The 14,416-nt window shown below is 40.8% G+C and overlaps 1 long non-coding RNA gene across 1 annotated transcript in view; it reads left to right on the top strand.

Annotated features, from left to right (window-relative positions):
* LOC109296980 overlaps window positions 1-7,637 on the top strand; it is a 10,052-nt gene extending 2,415 nt beyond the window's left edge. The window contains exons 2-3 of the long non-coding RNA XR_002097125.1: window positions 5,188-5,257; window positions 7,364-7,637. This is a non-coding gene — a long non-coding RNA (uncharacterized LOC109296980). The remainder of the gene's footprint in view (window positions 1-5,187; window positions 5,258-7,363) is intronic.
* Window positions 7,638-14,416: the final 6,779 nt, after the last annotated feature.

The following is a 14,416-nucleotide window of genomic DNA, read 5'->3' as shown; positions in this document are numbered from 1 at the left end:
GGTTATTCTTTTTTTTTTTTGTTTCAGGTAGTGGCTGTAAGGGGGGAATCCAATATTATTGAGTTACTGGCAGGATTCTCATCAGTAGTATTCTGGAGAATATGCCATTTTTTGAAAAGGGGAGAAAAAATCCAACCAAGACAGAGTTGTGAAACACAATTTTCATTAGTGCTTTTGAATGTTCTCTGGTTTGGACCCTGGCTGTCTCCAACATGCACAATATTGATTTAGATTCATTCTTCTAATGAGCGCCTTTGTTTCTTGATACATGTAGATTTGGGTGTCTCTTGGAGTTTTGCCAGAATTCAGCAAGATTCAGCTACTAAATGACTTTTCCTGTTTTTAATCTAGGCTGTTGTCTTTTCTGCTGGTAGTAGATCATTCCCTTTAGAGGTGTGTCATTTTCCTGACTTTACAGATTTGTCACATGCTAATACTTGCAGTTTCTTTCACTCTCTTTTTGAGTTTAGCTTGTCTGCAGTTTAGGCATTTCATTTGCTCTGTTTTCTTCCTAATATGTTGCTAAAGTTTCCTTTCCTAGATGCTTCCTGAGTTTGAAGCTTTCTCTTCGCTAATTTATCATTTTTCTACACGCTTTTCTCTTTGGTATCACCAGCATATTCAATTTACAGACTTCCACCATTTTGACTCTACAGCCTGATTCTATATAATCTTCCCCCATTTCCTTTTCTCTGATATAATTTTATCAATATACAGTTCACTAATCCATTTGCTGTGAAGATATTCAGATAGAAAAGCACAGGGACATTAACCTTTTGTAAGCCACAGACACGTAAGCCCTCCTCTCCCCCTTCCTTCCCCCACACTAAACCTCCTAAGGTCGCCGTTTGATGACAGTGTAAGAAAGACAGAAGGCAGGGTAGGATGGCACCTTATAGATTTGTTCAGAAATGAATACATTTTTGTAAGCAACAAGGGACAGCATGTCTTCCCGGCAGCTAATGTTTTACTTTACAGAGTTGTTTAATTATAATCATGTGCAAGAAAGAAGTTTATAATTTTATGGTGTTTAATATATTGCTTAAATACACAACTGTTTGGAATGGGAAGAATGGACTGGTGGTAAAATATCAAATTAGGAGCCAGAACTCCTGGAAGTCCCAACTCTGCCACACTTGTCTCAAGCATCACTTTGCAAAACCATTCAACATCTCTTCTGTTTACCTGCTTGGTAAAATGAACAGATGAATACCTGCTTCTGCACAATAACCTTGATCCTGTACTATTAAAGTTAAAGGGCAAGGCATTTTACCATTGATATCATTAATAGGAACAGGACTGAGACCACTGTAAAGCTCACTTAATAAATGTCTAGAAAATATTTGAAGCTCTTTGGATAAAAGAGTCTAATACTATTATTAATAAATAGTGTCTGTACTTAATAAAAAACCTCCACCAGATTGTACAAGAACCTTGGAAATAAAGAATGGCAGAGATTTCCTTTAAGGATCTCCCCATGGGTTTGGCTATATGGGTTTCTCACAAGCAAGTCTTTTATTTCTAGGATTTCATCTCTCTCTGCCATGATTATTCATGTTCAAGTCCTAGAGCCAAATCCTGCCCTTAGATGCACGTTTGTAGCTCCCGTTGGCTTTGTTGGAAACTGCAGGCACTTATCCTAAACTATCCAGTATTGCTGTGGTCATATTTGCCTGTCCAACATGACTGTGGCTCTCCATTTATAATCTTGTAATTTGAAATCTTTATTGAGACACTGCTGTGGTTTTTCTTTCATTACTGGCATCTTATTGTCATATTGATTTTCTGTTAAATGGAACTGCATTCGTAATTTTGGCTGGCCGCTGCTGGTTCTTGCTTTCTTTTGTATATTTTTGAATGGGATAGAATATTCAGTACACTATATTTCTGTTGATTTCCTTCATGTGACCTATAAGCAGAGGCATAACAAGGCAGCCAGGTGCTGGGGGCAGCAGCAACTTCTGGCTGCTGCTGCGTGGCTGTAGTCACACCAGATATTTTTCTGCTTGGTCACCCTGTTCCCTCCCCCCACACCTAATGTTGGCACCTGGGGCAGCTGCCCTGGTATCCTGCCATAGTTGTGTTGCCTCCTACATGTCTTGGATGTCTAAACTACCTTAAATCTACCTAATGTATCCATGCAGTTGTTGGTCACTATGGTATCTAGGCGCTACATTAAAGCTGTCTCCTTAGGCTCTTTTCTTTTGTTCTAACAATGCATTGCTAACTTCCTGTTTGAGTGAGTGACTTCATTGTCATTCTTTTCTAAACTGTTTTCTTCTGCCTATTGATTTTGTTCCAACGTTGGAGATCACCCACTGTTTCAGACTGGGAAAGAAAGTAATTGTTATACAAACAAACACTGCACATGCACCTGTAGTGGAGAGCCACTTCAGCAACTTAAGTTTGGTCAGAGACCTGACTGCAAGACAGACTGTGAATCTGTTGGTATCTGGGGCATAGCAAGGCAGCTTGCTGGTTGAGTTGCCCAAAGTTAGACCCCTAAATTCTTAATACTTAAACAAGGGATCATAGTTGTAAAAGTCCTCAGCATCTAAAGATCCTGCTAGGATTGTATAGGGCAGGGCACAGGGCAGCAGCACCTCCTGGGTGCTGGTGCCGGCAGCATAGCTGACTAACAACAGCTGCACCTCTTATTTTTCTGTGCCCTCACCCCCAAGTTAGAGCACAGGGCTACTGCCCCAGTCACCCCACCTTAGTTAGGTTACTGGGTGGAATTGCTCCCATTTTCAGTCTGAGGGTTATTTTCTATGGGCAGTCTTTTAATGCCAGACTAAGATAGTTCTTGGCCAGCTCTTGGCATCTACCAAAGGCCCTGAGATAGAGAACAAAGTGTAGACATCTCTCAGCCAAAGCCATTAAGTTGGTAGTAAGGAAGATGTGGCATGGGATTATTTATGATAGATTTACACTAGGTTTACACTGATAATTTGCTTATACCGATGAAAATCTTGGGTTCAGACCCATCCTCTGTGTAGGCAGAACAATACCTTACACAACATTGAAAGTGACCACTCTGTACTGATTTCCTCCAATGCTATTATTGGCTAACATTTTCAAAAGTACTCAAGTGACTTGGAAACCTCAGTCCCACTTACTCATATAGCTTCATTAGCACAGTACTATGGAAAGTTATTTGTGGAAAATGAGACTGGAGAAGTAAAAACAAGAGGATATTCTCCTTTTCAGATACAGCATCTTTTTTTTATTTAAAATGCCTCCTTTCCACTATCCAGTCACTGGAAGTCCTTGTTTCACTCAAACCATTGGGACACAAAAGATAAGTCTACACTGTATTGCCAGTGCTTCCAGGCAGGCTGCTCTTGAACTTGGGCTGACCATTTGCTCCTGTTCACACACATGAATCCTAGACATGAGGTAGTGAAGCCACTTTGGAGCACTACCCCACCCATTCTCAAGGATGCTGGAGACAGATCTTGAGAGTAGCAGGAGAGGAACACCTTCAGAGGAGCTTCACTGGCATCTTTCCAGGTTGAGAGTGACTCTCGCCAAGGCTGCTTGAGGCATGGTTTAGACATGACTAGGGATACTTTATCACCTTGCTCCTGAGGTGGCTATTGAGCAGTATCCCTAGTTGATATATATTGCTAGTAGGAGCTTTAGATGCTGAGGCTTTTTACAGATCTGGCCCCTTGCTTAAGTAAATCTGCATAAGAATTTAGGAGTCTAACTTTGGCCACCCCTGTTTGAGTTTTAGCTTTAAGTTTTAAGATGGTCCTCTGAATTGACATGGTTCCCCTTCTCAAATCCCCTTATCAATTGTATGCTGGAGAATATGCCATTTTCTGAGAAAGGGAAATATCCCATCTAAGACAGAAATGTCACTGTCAATTGTCAGTCATGATTCTATTGGCCAGAGTCATGACTAGTCATTTTTTGTCCCTTGGTCAGAGATATCACCTGCCAGAGAGCCAGGGGTGGGAAAGTATGAGGATGCCAAGCACTGAAAAGTCAGGGGAGGGAGGAGAAGGGGGAATGCTGAACACCAGAAAGTAGATTTATGGAGCACTACAGGATGCTGCTGACACCCCACTCTAAATTTACAGCCAGGGTTAGTGCGCCGTTTACCCTGCCCTTGTTATGCTACTGCTTTTGGTTGTTCTTTCCCTTGTTTGGCACAGGACTATCTTCACTGATACAAGGGAAATTACGTGTATACCGAGAGAGAGCAAGAGAACTACCATACTTGTAAGAGCAATTTTTGCCTAAACAAGGTGTCACTCTGTGATCGCCTACCAGAGCCCTATTTGCTATCCCCTTTTCTCAGTACATCCTTGGCAAAGATGAGAGCAATGCTCCACAACTACCATATCCAAGCCATGACATCCTGTGTTCAGGATGACTTTCATGGAATGACCTAGGCAGCCACAGCTCTAATGTTTGCTAACAGACCTGTAGAAGAAAGTGATTCACAAACTATAAATTTATTGTCAATTTTGTTATGCTTTAGGCAGGCAGTAATTTCAGTTTTCACTGCCATTAGCTAATAATAGTAATTAATTAGTAAATCACGCATTAGGATCTAGGGGTGAACTAACAGGGAAAATGTAAATTTTAAAAAAGGCCACTAATATGTCTGAGTATTTTCTGCCTCAGTTGAGAGTTTATGTCTTTTCATCCCTCCGTTTATGTCTTTTCATCCCTCCAGAGTGAATTGCTGCTCTTAAGAGCAACTTCCACAACCTGCGGTGTTGTCTGTGAAGTATTTTCAGCAAAAAGAGGAGCTGCACTGAGAATTGTCATACGGGTGCCAAAAAACGACGGGGAAAGCTACTCAGGGTTCTGCTGAGAGACCGCACACCTGAGGGAGCTGGGCTGAAATCCACTATGTTAAAATTTTCAGATTTTTTTCACTTCTGACAGCATAAGATTTTTTTTTCAACTTAACAATCTGATGAGAGACTTCTTATGACCAGCTGATGCTCCTGTGCTCCCTCAGATCTTCCTTTATGCAAACTTTCTACAGTGTTTGCTCTTGACATTTGCCATCAAAAATAAAATGGTTTGAACTCTCTCTCATAGGAAAGTGTAAACTAAATCAATCTAAATTCATGTTATTCATCCACTTTCAGGATCTCAGATGCTGAAACCACCCCTAAAATTATTCTCTCTTTCTCACTCCCTCTCTCTCCATCATTTTTACAGCATCACCTCTGAGGCATTTTGGACACAGTGAAAGGAAACAGCTGGGCAAGTCCAGAGCTTTCAATTCAAGGTCATTCTGAACCTTCTCACTTGTAAAAAATGTGAATTAGTCTGAGTCATTTTAACTGTGAATTGTTTGCAACCCCCAGAATCAGATCTCTGCTGTTCAGTATGGCTCAATTTTCTTTCTGAGTTAATAACACATTGAACAAACATGCTATACCAGACTTCTTCTTTTTTTAAATAAGCTCACAGTGGATTTGCATTCCCAATATAAAAATGTCTCTATTAGCTTAGGGTATTTATAGAACTTCAAAGAGGGTTGAAAGATAGTTAAAAATTAATTGATTACCATCAAATAACAGACACTAAAACTTAATGTATGAAATGCCTTCCCCCCACTGAATAAATTAATAACAAGAGGAAGAATTTAAGATTCTGATTACAGGCTAATTTTTACATCTCTTTGTACAACCTAGCAGCATGCAGAGTTCTGGGGTTTTGGCTCTAGGTCTTGCATGCCAGAAGAAGTTGAAAGCAGTATCCTTAGCTGAGAGACTCAAATGCCTCCAAGAATTAGGGGCTCTGTTTCTACTGACATGCAATGAATTGAGCATCTTAATTCCCTCTGGCACCTCAGAAAATGTCAGCATTTGTGATCCAAGCCTGTGACTGGAGGGGACCTTGACAAAACAATGTCCCAGTAGGCCTCTCAGCCTGTCCAAGTGCAGGATGCCATATTCACATACATAAATGGCTCCATTATATGACTTTCTAGTTCTCATTAAATGCTTCTTGCAGTAAGAATGAGGGGATGCCATAGCATGCGTGGCAGTGCAGTATGGTACACCCACTCTGCAAGTGCTGTTTCCTGAAACATATGTAATGAAGATACCTTGGTGAACCACTGGGCATACACTGATAAGCTGTTTTGAGTGGCATAAATGGAAAGTAGGAAACCCTGGGCTAAAGTAAGTAATTGCTTTCTAGTGAAAGACATTTGCAAGTAGTATGTATGGCACTCTGTATGGTGTTGGCTGTCTGGTGCTGGTTGTTCATCTGCAGCCAGAACTTGATCCCGAGAGGATAGGGAAGTATCTTGAGTCTGGGATGAACCCATCAGCCTAGACATCATGTCCTGATATGGCTCAAAGAGTGCGAGTGCAAACAGTGGGTTGGAGAGGTTTGATTCTACCATGCAGCCCATATTACTGTCAGTTCAAGAAGTGAATTAGGTTTCTGAAATGGGATGAATCTAGATTCAGTATCGTTTTAGCTCATGCTTTTTCGGGTATAACAATATGGTGAATCTCCAGTATCACGCTTACCCATGGATAAGAAAGAAATTTAATGGAAAGGGTGCCATCTCCAGGTCATGGAGTTCAAAGCTGCCTATAACTATTACTTATGGCCTTCAGTACACATTACTTAGTAATACACAGAGTTTTAAGAAGAGTTCTTTATTACTGCTGTTATTGCAGAGTCCACATTTTAAAATTAAGATCATATTTTTGCATGATTAAGAATTACTAGTCAAAACAAAGGTAATATTGCTCAGGCTTTGAAGCACCAACCTCAGATGGTTGACACCTGGGATTTGGATTGGCTTAATTTGGGCTTGAATGATGCCTGTGGGGGAGAAGGATGGAATAAAGATTAGCCAGATCTGAGCTTTATAAGTCATAGAACATGCATTAAACAGCTCTCATTCTTGAATAGCAGAAGGGCCTCCATAAGCCATTTTTTCAAGGGCAAACTCTTTCCCATCTCTGACCAAGGCAGCTGGACCTCCCAAGTTCCTAAAACGAGTTTGAGACTGAAAATCCTTAGGACCTTCCATAAATGCAATCATCTTGTATTATTGAGCACATCAATGAGACATGCATGCAGGAACACACACATTCAAAGAAGCTGCATATTTTGTTTGTTTAGGTACCACTGAATAGGATTTAATGCTGTAAAAGACATTTCCTTTCCCTTTAAGATATATTTGGAAGGGTGACAGCAACTTAGAAATATTGCATTTGAATAAATTTAGTGCCAATTTTTTTTAAAAAGTGTTGTTGTGCCATAAGAACCTGATTGATTCATTTTGAAGATGGATTTTATCTAAAATTGAAATATTGGTCAAGTCACTGTTTTGTACCACGTTGATATTTTGTTCTGTTTTCTTTAGAGAGAACTGCTCTCCAGGCCTGGCATTGTTCACTGCACTGGATTCTATCCTGACTGGAGTCTTAAAATAGTGTGGCATACATTTTTTTATAAACATAATAAAGCCATTTTCTAAAACTGCAGTGCTCAATTAAAGTTTTATCTCAAGCTACATAATATAAATTATTTTCAGTAACAAAATTAATCTAATAGGGTATTTAACTTATGGGGAACATACATATTCTGATCCAAAATAATGAGTTACTGATATACCTTTGCCCACAATAATGGTTGTTACCCTTAAATCTCTCTCTCTCTCTCTCTCTCTCTCTCTCTCTCTCTCTCTCTCTCGTTTTAACTTCTGGGTTATATTTATTACTTATTCCAAACTGAGCTAAGTTCCAGAAGGTTAATATATCCTAGGATATTGTGCCTAACATAGATAAAATAACAGGACAGTATAGGTATGTAAAAGAGATGGAAGATTTTACTAAGAAATAAAAAATAAATACATACAGTAAAGAGTTGCACCAAAGACTATAGTAATTAGTTTAGTATTTTTTATGATACAAGGGCTATCATAATCCTACAGGGTGGTAGGTGTGCCCTGGTAAACATTAAACAGATACCTTCTGATGCCATAAATATATTTAGACAGAAAAAATCTACCAAGACTCCACCTGCAGACAGCTGTCTCAGACAATGACTTTCTAGTGACACCGTCCAGAATTATTCATTCATCAAATGGAAAGTTGAGGGTTATTTGTGACTTTTTAGAATCATCAAACTGTCCAAAAACTCATTCATTTTCTCTCAAACTATCCAAAACCAAAGCAGTTAAATGAACATGTTAACTGCTAAAATATGCGTTGTCCAGCTTTCTCCTCTACTTCTCACTTAGAACCAGATCATGCAAAGCTTATTCATGTTAGCAAGCAATTACACATGCAAGAAGTGCCACCGAAGACAAATGATTCCTGCATCAATGACATTATTGCTGTGTACAGGAGCTGAACAGTCAGGATCTTCTGCTCCACCAGAGACAATCTTAACAAGCAACTCCCCCTCTGCATTAAATGAAAGAGGACTGGTCTGTATTTCTGACACTTGAACTGATGTGAGCCTCAACAGCTTTGGGGACTGAGATGAATTTGGTTTCTTTTACAAGTCACTCTGGGTTTCCACCGCCATGACAGAGGAAGGAATGTGGCCACTTTGGCCTTGTTCTCTTTAGAGTAATGGATGTTGGCATTTTAAATTCAAGTTGAAGAATGAACCCAAGGGAAAAGCATCAGTGACCTGTCTGCCTCCAAAATGGGTAATTCTTTTTGTCCATCAGGAGTACCTACTTAGGGTTGGTCATGTAAGGTACTGAGCCCTCTGGCTCCGGTCCTGTATAGCACATAAGCATGTGCTTAAATTAGGCATATGCACAGTGCAAATGAAGTCAATGGGGTCAATTAATGTGTTTACGTGTTGTATTATAGTACAGTCAGAGTGCTTAGAACCCGAAAGGATTGAAGCTCAAGAAGATCTGGATTGCAGCTAGTTAGACAAAGCCTCCTGAGACAGACTGTGCTTCCAGCAGACAGGGCAGCTCCAGGCATCAGGGTGGGAGTGAGCTACTGGGTTGCAGAGAATATTGGAGTCAAGAGAGCCGAGATGGTGGGGCACAGGTGAAACCAGCATGAGTTGTCTGTGTTCTCATTCCACAGAGGACAAGTGGACCATGCTTTGCAGTTGTGAAAAGCCCTTGTGCAGCTGTGCAAAGAAGGGCTGCCTGCCTGTATGCCCCACCACCACGGCATGGCAGAGCAAAGGCCTCTGACAATCTGGCTTGTAATGTATTGAAAAGGCAATGCCAATGACTCATTTTACAACCAAGTTATCATTTATCCTACTAGCAAAATCTGTTCAACCCTGGTTATATAGGTTATACAGTAATAAAAGATCAAGTATCCATAAAATTGCCATTGAACTGTAAATTAATGTGAGGTAAAGCTGTTGCCCAAGGGAATAACCAAGCTTCAGAAAGGTGTGTCCTAAATTAATTAGTACTGAGTTCATCACTGACTGAGAAAAGAATAAGTCTATAACAGCCTTTGACTGTGGAGCTCAGAGGTTTATTTTCAAAGACCAGTTGCTGCTTTCATTTGCTTTGCTTTTAAACAAGTCTTTGTTAAATAAAACCTGTATAATTCATGAATTCATGATTAAAGTCTGTTTTTGGGGGGAGAGAGGGGTTGATTGTTTATTTGGGATTTTTGGGGGGGTTTTATTAACTACAGCTGCATCCCTCTGACCTTGTGAAGTAATGCTGTGTCTCCATCACTTCCTGCAGCCTGCATCCCAGGAGCTTGCATTTTCTCTCATAAAACCCCTACTCTGTTCTCCGGTCTCCCCAACAAATCACAGTCTGGCTTTCCTGTCTTTAACTTCACCTTTGAAACCTTGGTTTTCTCTTTAGCTACAGTTGGAAAGATTTTTGTGATGTTATGCATTAAGGATACCACATACAAACAAAACAATGGTTTCCTATTCCAAGGTGGGCTATTTTAAAAAGCAGCACACATATTTACAGAGGTTGATGCTGCTTGGCATATCAAGAGGTGTGCATCTCAACTTTGTGTCCAACAATTAGCTGCTGTACATGGGCACGCACAGATAGCAGCCAGGTTCACCAACGCCAGCTGAAATCAGTGGGCGTAATTTTGTTCATTTAAGTGACCATTGGGGCCAAACTGTCAGATACTTAGGAGCTTTTTTTAGTATTCATTACATCTGTATCAGGAATCAAACAACAACAACAAAAAGCAAGGGAGAACTGAAGGCCTGGGTCACTAGGAAGAGGTTATAATGAGTGAGGAAAAGAGCTTATTGGTCCAATATTCTGAGTGAGAGAGACCTCACTGTAAAAGCAATTGGACAATGGAAGAGCCTTCTTAGCAAATGGTAGTAATTTCACTTCTTGGGTTACTTAAAATAAGGCAAAGATATTAAAAAACATGATGGGCTTCAGCCTGGCTGCTTTGTGTTATTTTAGCAGTGCTAAGTAGACTTTGCTGCCCCTTGAGGATTGATTCCACCAGCACTGCTGGAAAAAGAAGCTTGGCCAAGGTTGGCTCCACTGATCTCAGCCTGTGTAACGAATCCTCAGGAGTCATAGACCACTGGCTTAAGCAACAGCTTGTGCCTGGGATGCAGATCTTTGTAGGACAATTTTGTAGGGAATCCCGAGGACCACAGAGGACCCAGATGATAAGCACATGCATAATCCATACACACTGAGCAAAAGTCATCCCTCTGCGGGCTTGTCAAGTTACTTGCTAGTGGTTATCTACCAGCCGCCATATAAATTGCTGCTATATTATTACGAGATGACTGAAAAAGGTATCTCCTTGATCTCTTGCTAACAAGCTTCAAAGATCTGTATTGAGTATCTGACTGTTCCATGTTCACCGCAAGAACCTTTCCACAAAGTTTCTATCATGGGCACTGATGCTAGCCTGTCTGCATGCTGCTGAACTGACACAATGGAAAACAGCACTGTGTGTCAATTATTAAAAAAAAGAGCATGATTGTTATTCTATAGCATTGATTAAGTGCTGCCAGCACACTTGACACTGTGTAAGGGCCAGGGCCATCACAGCAGCATCAGTGGCAGAAGCCTCTAAAACAGTGTTTTCGAGCCCTTCTTTTTCCTTTCATGTGAATCTTGTTTATTCATTTTTTCTCTCTCTTTTCTCTATCCTTGTACTTTTCACTGCTTCCTATTATTAGCTATCCCTCAATTTTCTTTCTTTCCCTGCCCTCTCTCCTTCCTTTCCACCCTTCTTTCACTCTTCTCCTGTTGTCTTTTAACAGCCCCATCTTTTCTTTCCTCACAGATTTCCCCCTTTACTTGGCTTTCTTCTTCCCAGTGCTCTCCTCATTTTATCTGCAGCCCTAATGCTAGCTTTTCTGTTCATGAATAAGCTATGGCAAATACATGCAGCTAAAATCCTGACAAAATATGGAATTATTTTCAGGATGGATATTTATTGTTCTTCTGATCAGAGAGTATGACAGCTCCTGGTGATAATGCAGAGAAACATACATCCAGCCTTCTGACACTTGCACTAAAGAGTTACTTCTAAATTAACTGGCATTAGAGCCATTGTTGTGGTAGTCAGGCTTCTGGAAATAGGCACAGAAATGACACACAAACTGGTATAAGTGATTAGAAACCAGTTCAAATCTGTAACACAACAGAAGTTCAGTGCACATAAACTGCTTTCAAAATGGCTGAAATCCAATTTAAAATAAACCTGGATGGTTGTAGTATCAGACTTAACTGATTTAGGTTAAATCAGTTTATTGAACTTCTGCCCCAAGTCCCCTCCAGACTCAAGTGAACTCAGAGTCCCTCAGCATCCCAGGATGCTTTGTACCTCCCCTGCAAAACCCCCTTTGCAGGCTGGGCAGGCTAGCTTTGACCCAAGCTGCCTGCTGTAGCACCCTGTAGTTTCTGGCCTGGGCCACTGCAGATATGTAGCTGCATTTCCTGACTCAAAAGTGAATGTCCATCCACTTGCTTATTGGTTCAATCTACGCTGCTTAGACTAACCTGTGAAGGTTGGGCTTTTTGACTGTCTGTACTTAGCCCTGAAGTGTACCTGCACACAGGTGCTAGTTCAGCCTTCTAAACCTAAGCTCTTTAATGAAATTAACTTTTTCTTTTTTCTGCCAATGAAAAGATATCATCCAACTGATATGAGAGAAATGTGTTGTGTTGCCCTAAAAACATAATTACTATAGTCTATCAAGTACTGTTCACCAGGAAGCTATGTCCACAATTTAATACTGTGGAAGTTCTTGAAATAGCCTCTTTTAAGCATGCCATCTGGACCATGTCTGTCTGACTTGGTGACAAAGGGAACATTTTTATGTCCTTGTCCAAACTCTCTAGTCCTGGTAAATAGCAGCAACCTGTCAAGGAAAACTGTTCTGTGTTTATAGTGCTTGCTGTCAGGTTCGCATATAATCATATTCCTCTATAATGTGCTCTATTAGGAGAAATTTGCATATGGATGAAAATTAATGGATTAGATAAAGACCCTGTGCAGTATCTCAGCCACTACGGCTGTTATTTTTGATGGAAGATAATGGCACATTTGGCAATGCTGTAAGTTGGAGTTTGGTGCAGACCATTGCAAGTTGAAGCTATATTAAGGAAATAGTGCCCAAACTTTCACCCCTGTGGACTAGATGATTGGTACACTGTTTCACTGAAGACCAAATCCAGTCTGTGTGCCCAGTCAGGCACATGCCAGATCAGGCCCTTTTTCCAGCCTCAGCCCTGTGCGCTGAATCAGACCCCCATGCCAGATCGTGCACGTGGCTGCAGCTCTGCATGCAGGACCATGTCACATGGCCCACAGGGATGGCAAATCTGGCTGCAGGTGAGTGGGGACAGTGTTAATTGCCACCACTTGTCCACCACCACATTTCTGGACACAGGAGGGGGTCCCACAGGCCAGAGGTTGAGCACCGCTGTACTGAAGTAATGCCCTGCAACAGAGGAGGAAATCAGTGTTATTATGCTGGTCACATCATTGTTTTAGATGGAAATTGTAAGCCCTAAGCAAAAAAATAGCATAGGTTGAGGTTCAAATCACTTGGAATATGTTTGAAATTTCATTCCATATCCTCAGGTTAGCATCCTAAAACAGCAACAGTCCACTTGCCATACCTTTTAACATGTTCTCAGTCTCTCAATTTCTGGAGTATGTTTGGTTAAGTAAAAGAGGAGAATTTCAAAATCACAAAGAATGTGTTATTCCTTTGAAAGTCTATGGAAACTGTGTGCCAAACTTCTCTTACCCTTTCTCAGAAGATATTACCCATGCGGTCCTGCTTCGGCATGTACATGGTGCCACAATCAGTCTTGCCCATAGTTTTGAATCTCATGCACATGTATAAGGCGCACATTCTTATTCAACCTTTCAGCTCTTTCCATGCATACTATTCAATTTCCTTGCAGTGTCACAAACTTTCTACGGTCACTGAAATGTGTCAGGGCTGTTTTTGTCAAACTGCTGAGAGCAGGTTCTTCAGCTCCCACTATGCACTTCTGGGGTGATCAGATCAAAATGTTAGTGGAGTCACATAAGAGCTTATTAGCAGCTGTTGCAGACACTTTCTCTGTGCTCTAAAAACAACGAGAACAACAACTCAGCTGGGAAGAGCATATGCAATATCCTTTTAATCACTGCTTCAACTCACCATGTCATGATGTGTAAGCTTTATCATCAATGAGGCCAGGAAAACAAACCAGAGAACTTCTTAAATATTTCAAACACCTGCATCTTGTGAAGCAAATTTCTGTTTCCAAAAATCTCCTGGACCAAAATGTCTCACTACCAGGAAATGAAGGACATGAACAAAGACACTTTTGTCTTCCTCCTCTTCTCCCACCCCAAACTCTATGATAAAATTCCCTAATCTGACAATCCACGGCAAATTGATTGCTGAGTCTTTACAGGCACAAACGATGCTTTTCTAGGCAACTGTGCAATTTAAAATCTCTCTAACATGAGCAATTTCAATGCTGGTTAGGCTCTGCCTTCTTTTTGTTGCTATCTGTGTGGCCCAGCTTTTCTGTCCTCCTTTATCTGTTGCAGTTCTGAAGCCAAAACTAGTGACCACACATACGGGTACATAGGCAGCTGGGGGATACAAATGCCAAGCTTTAGATTCTGTTTATTCAGCAGTGGCATGAAAGTCTATAGCTGGTCACTAGGCTGGATATCTGCCTACAGTCCTGGCGTGGGATAAGTCTGTTGTTCAGCTTCCCTTCTTCTCTGTACTCCATCTCCTGGCAATCACAGTGATGAATTTGTTTCCTTTCATAATAAGTCAAACAATAAGAACATCACTAAATTTTTCATACAGCCCAAGGGCAGGGCTCTTGGTTCATATTTCTTTTCTATAGAACTGTGTTCTGTGTGAAAGCCAAGTAGCCACTTGACTCAGATTGTCCAGTTTTGCCATCTTTCATGCAATAGCCAGCATCTGTACAATACAATGAAGTAAA

This window comes from Gavialis gangeticus, unplaced genomic scaffold (genome assembly GCF_001723915.1).
Source record: "Gavialis gangeticus isolate Ggan-Ray unplaced genomic scaffold, GavGan_comp1, whole genome shotgun sequence".
NCBI classification, from domain to species: domain Eukaryota; kingdom Metazoa; phylum Chordata; order Crocodylia; family Gavialidae; genus Gavialis; species Gavialis gangeticus.
Note: the sequence above shows the minus strand (reverse complement) of the source record. Positions and strands in the feature narration are given on the sequence as shown.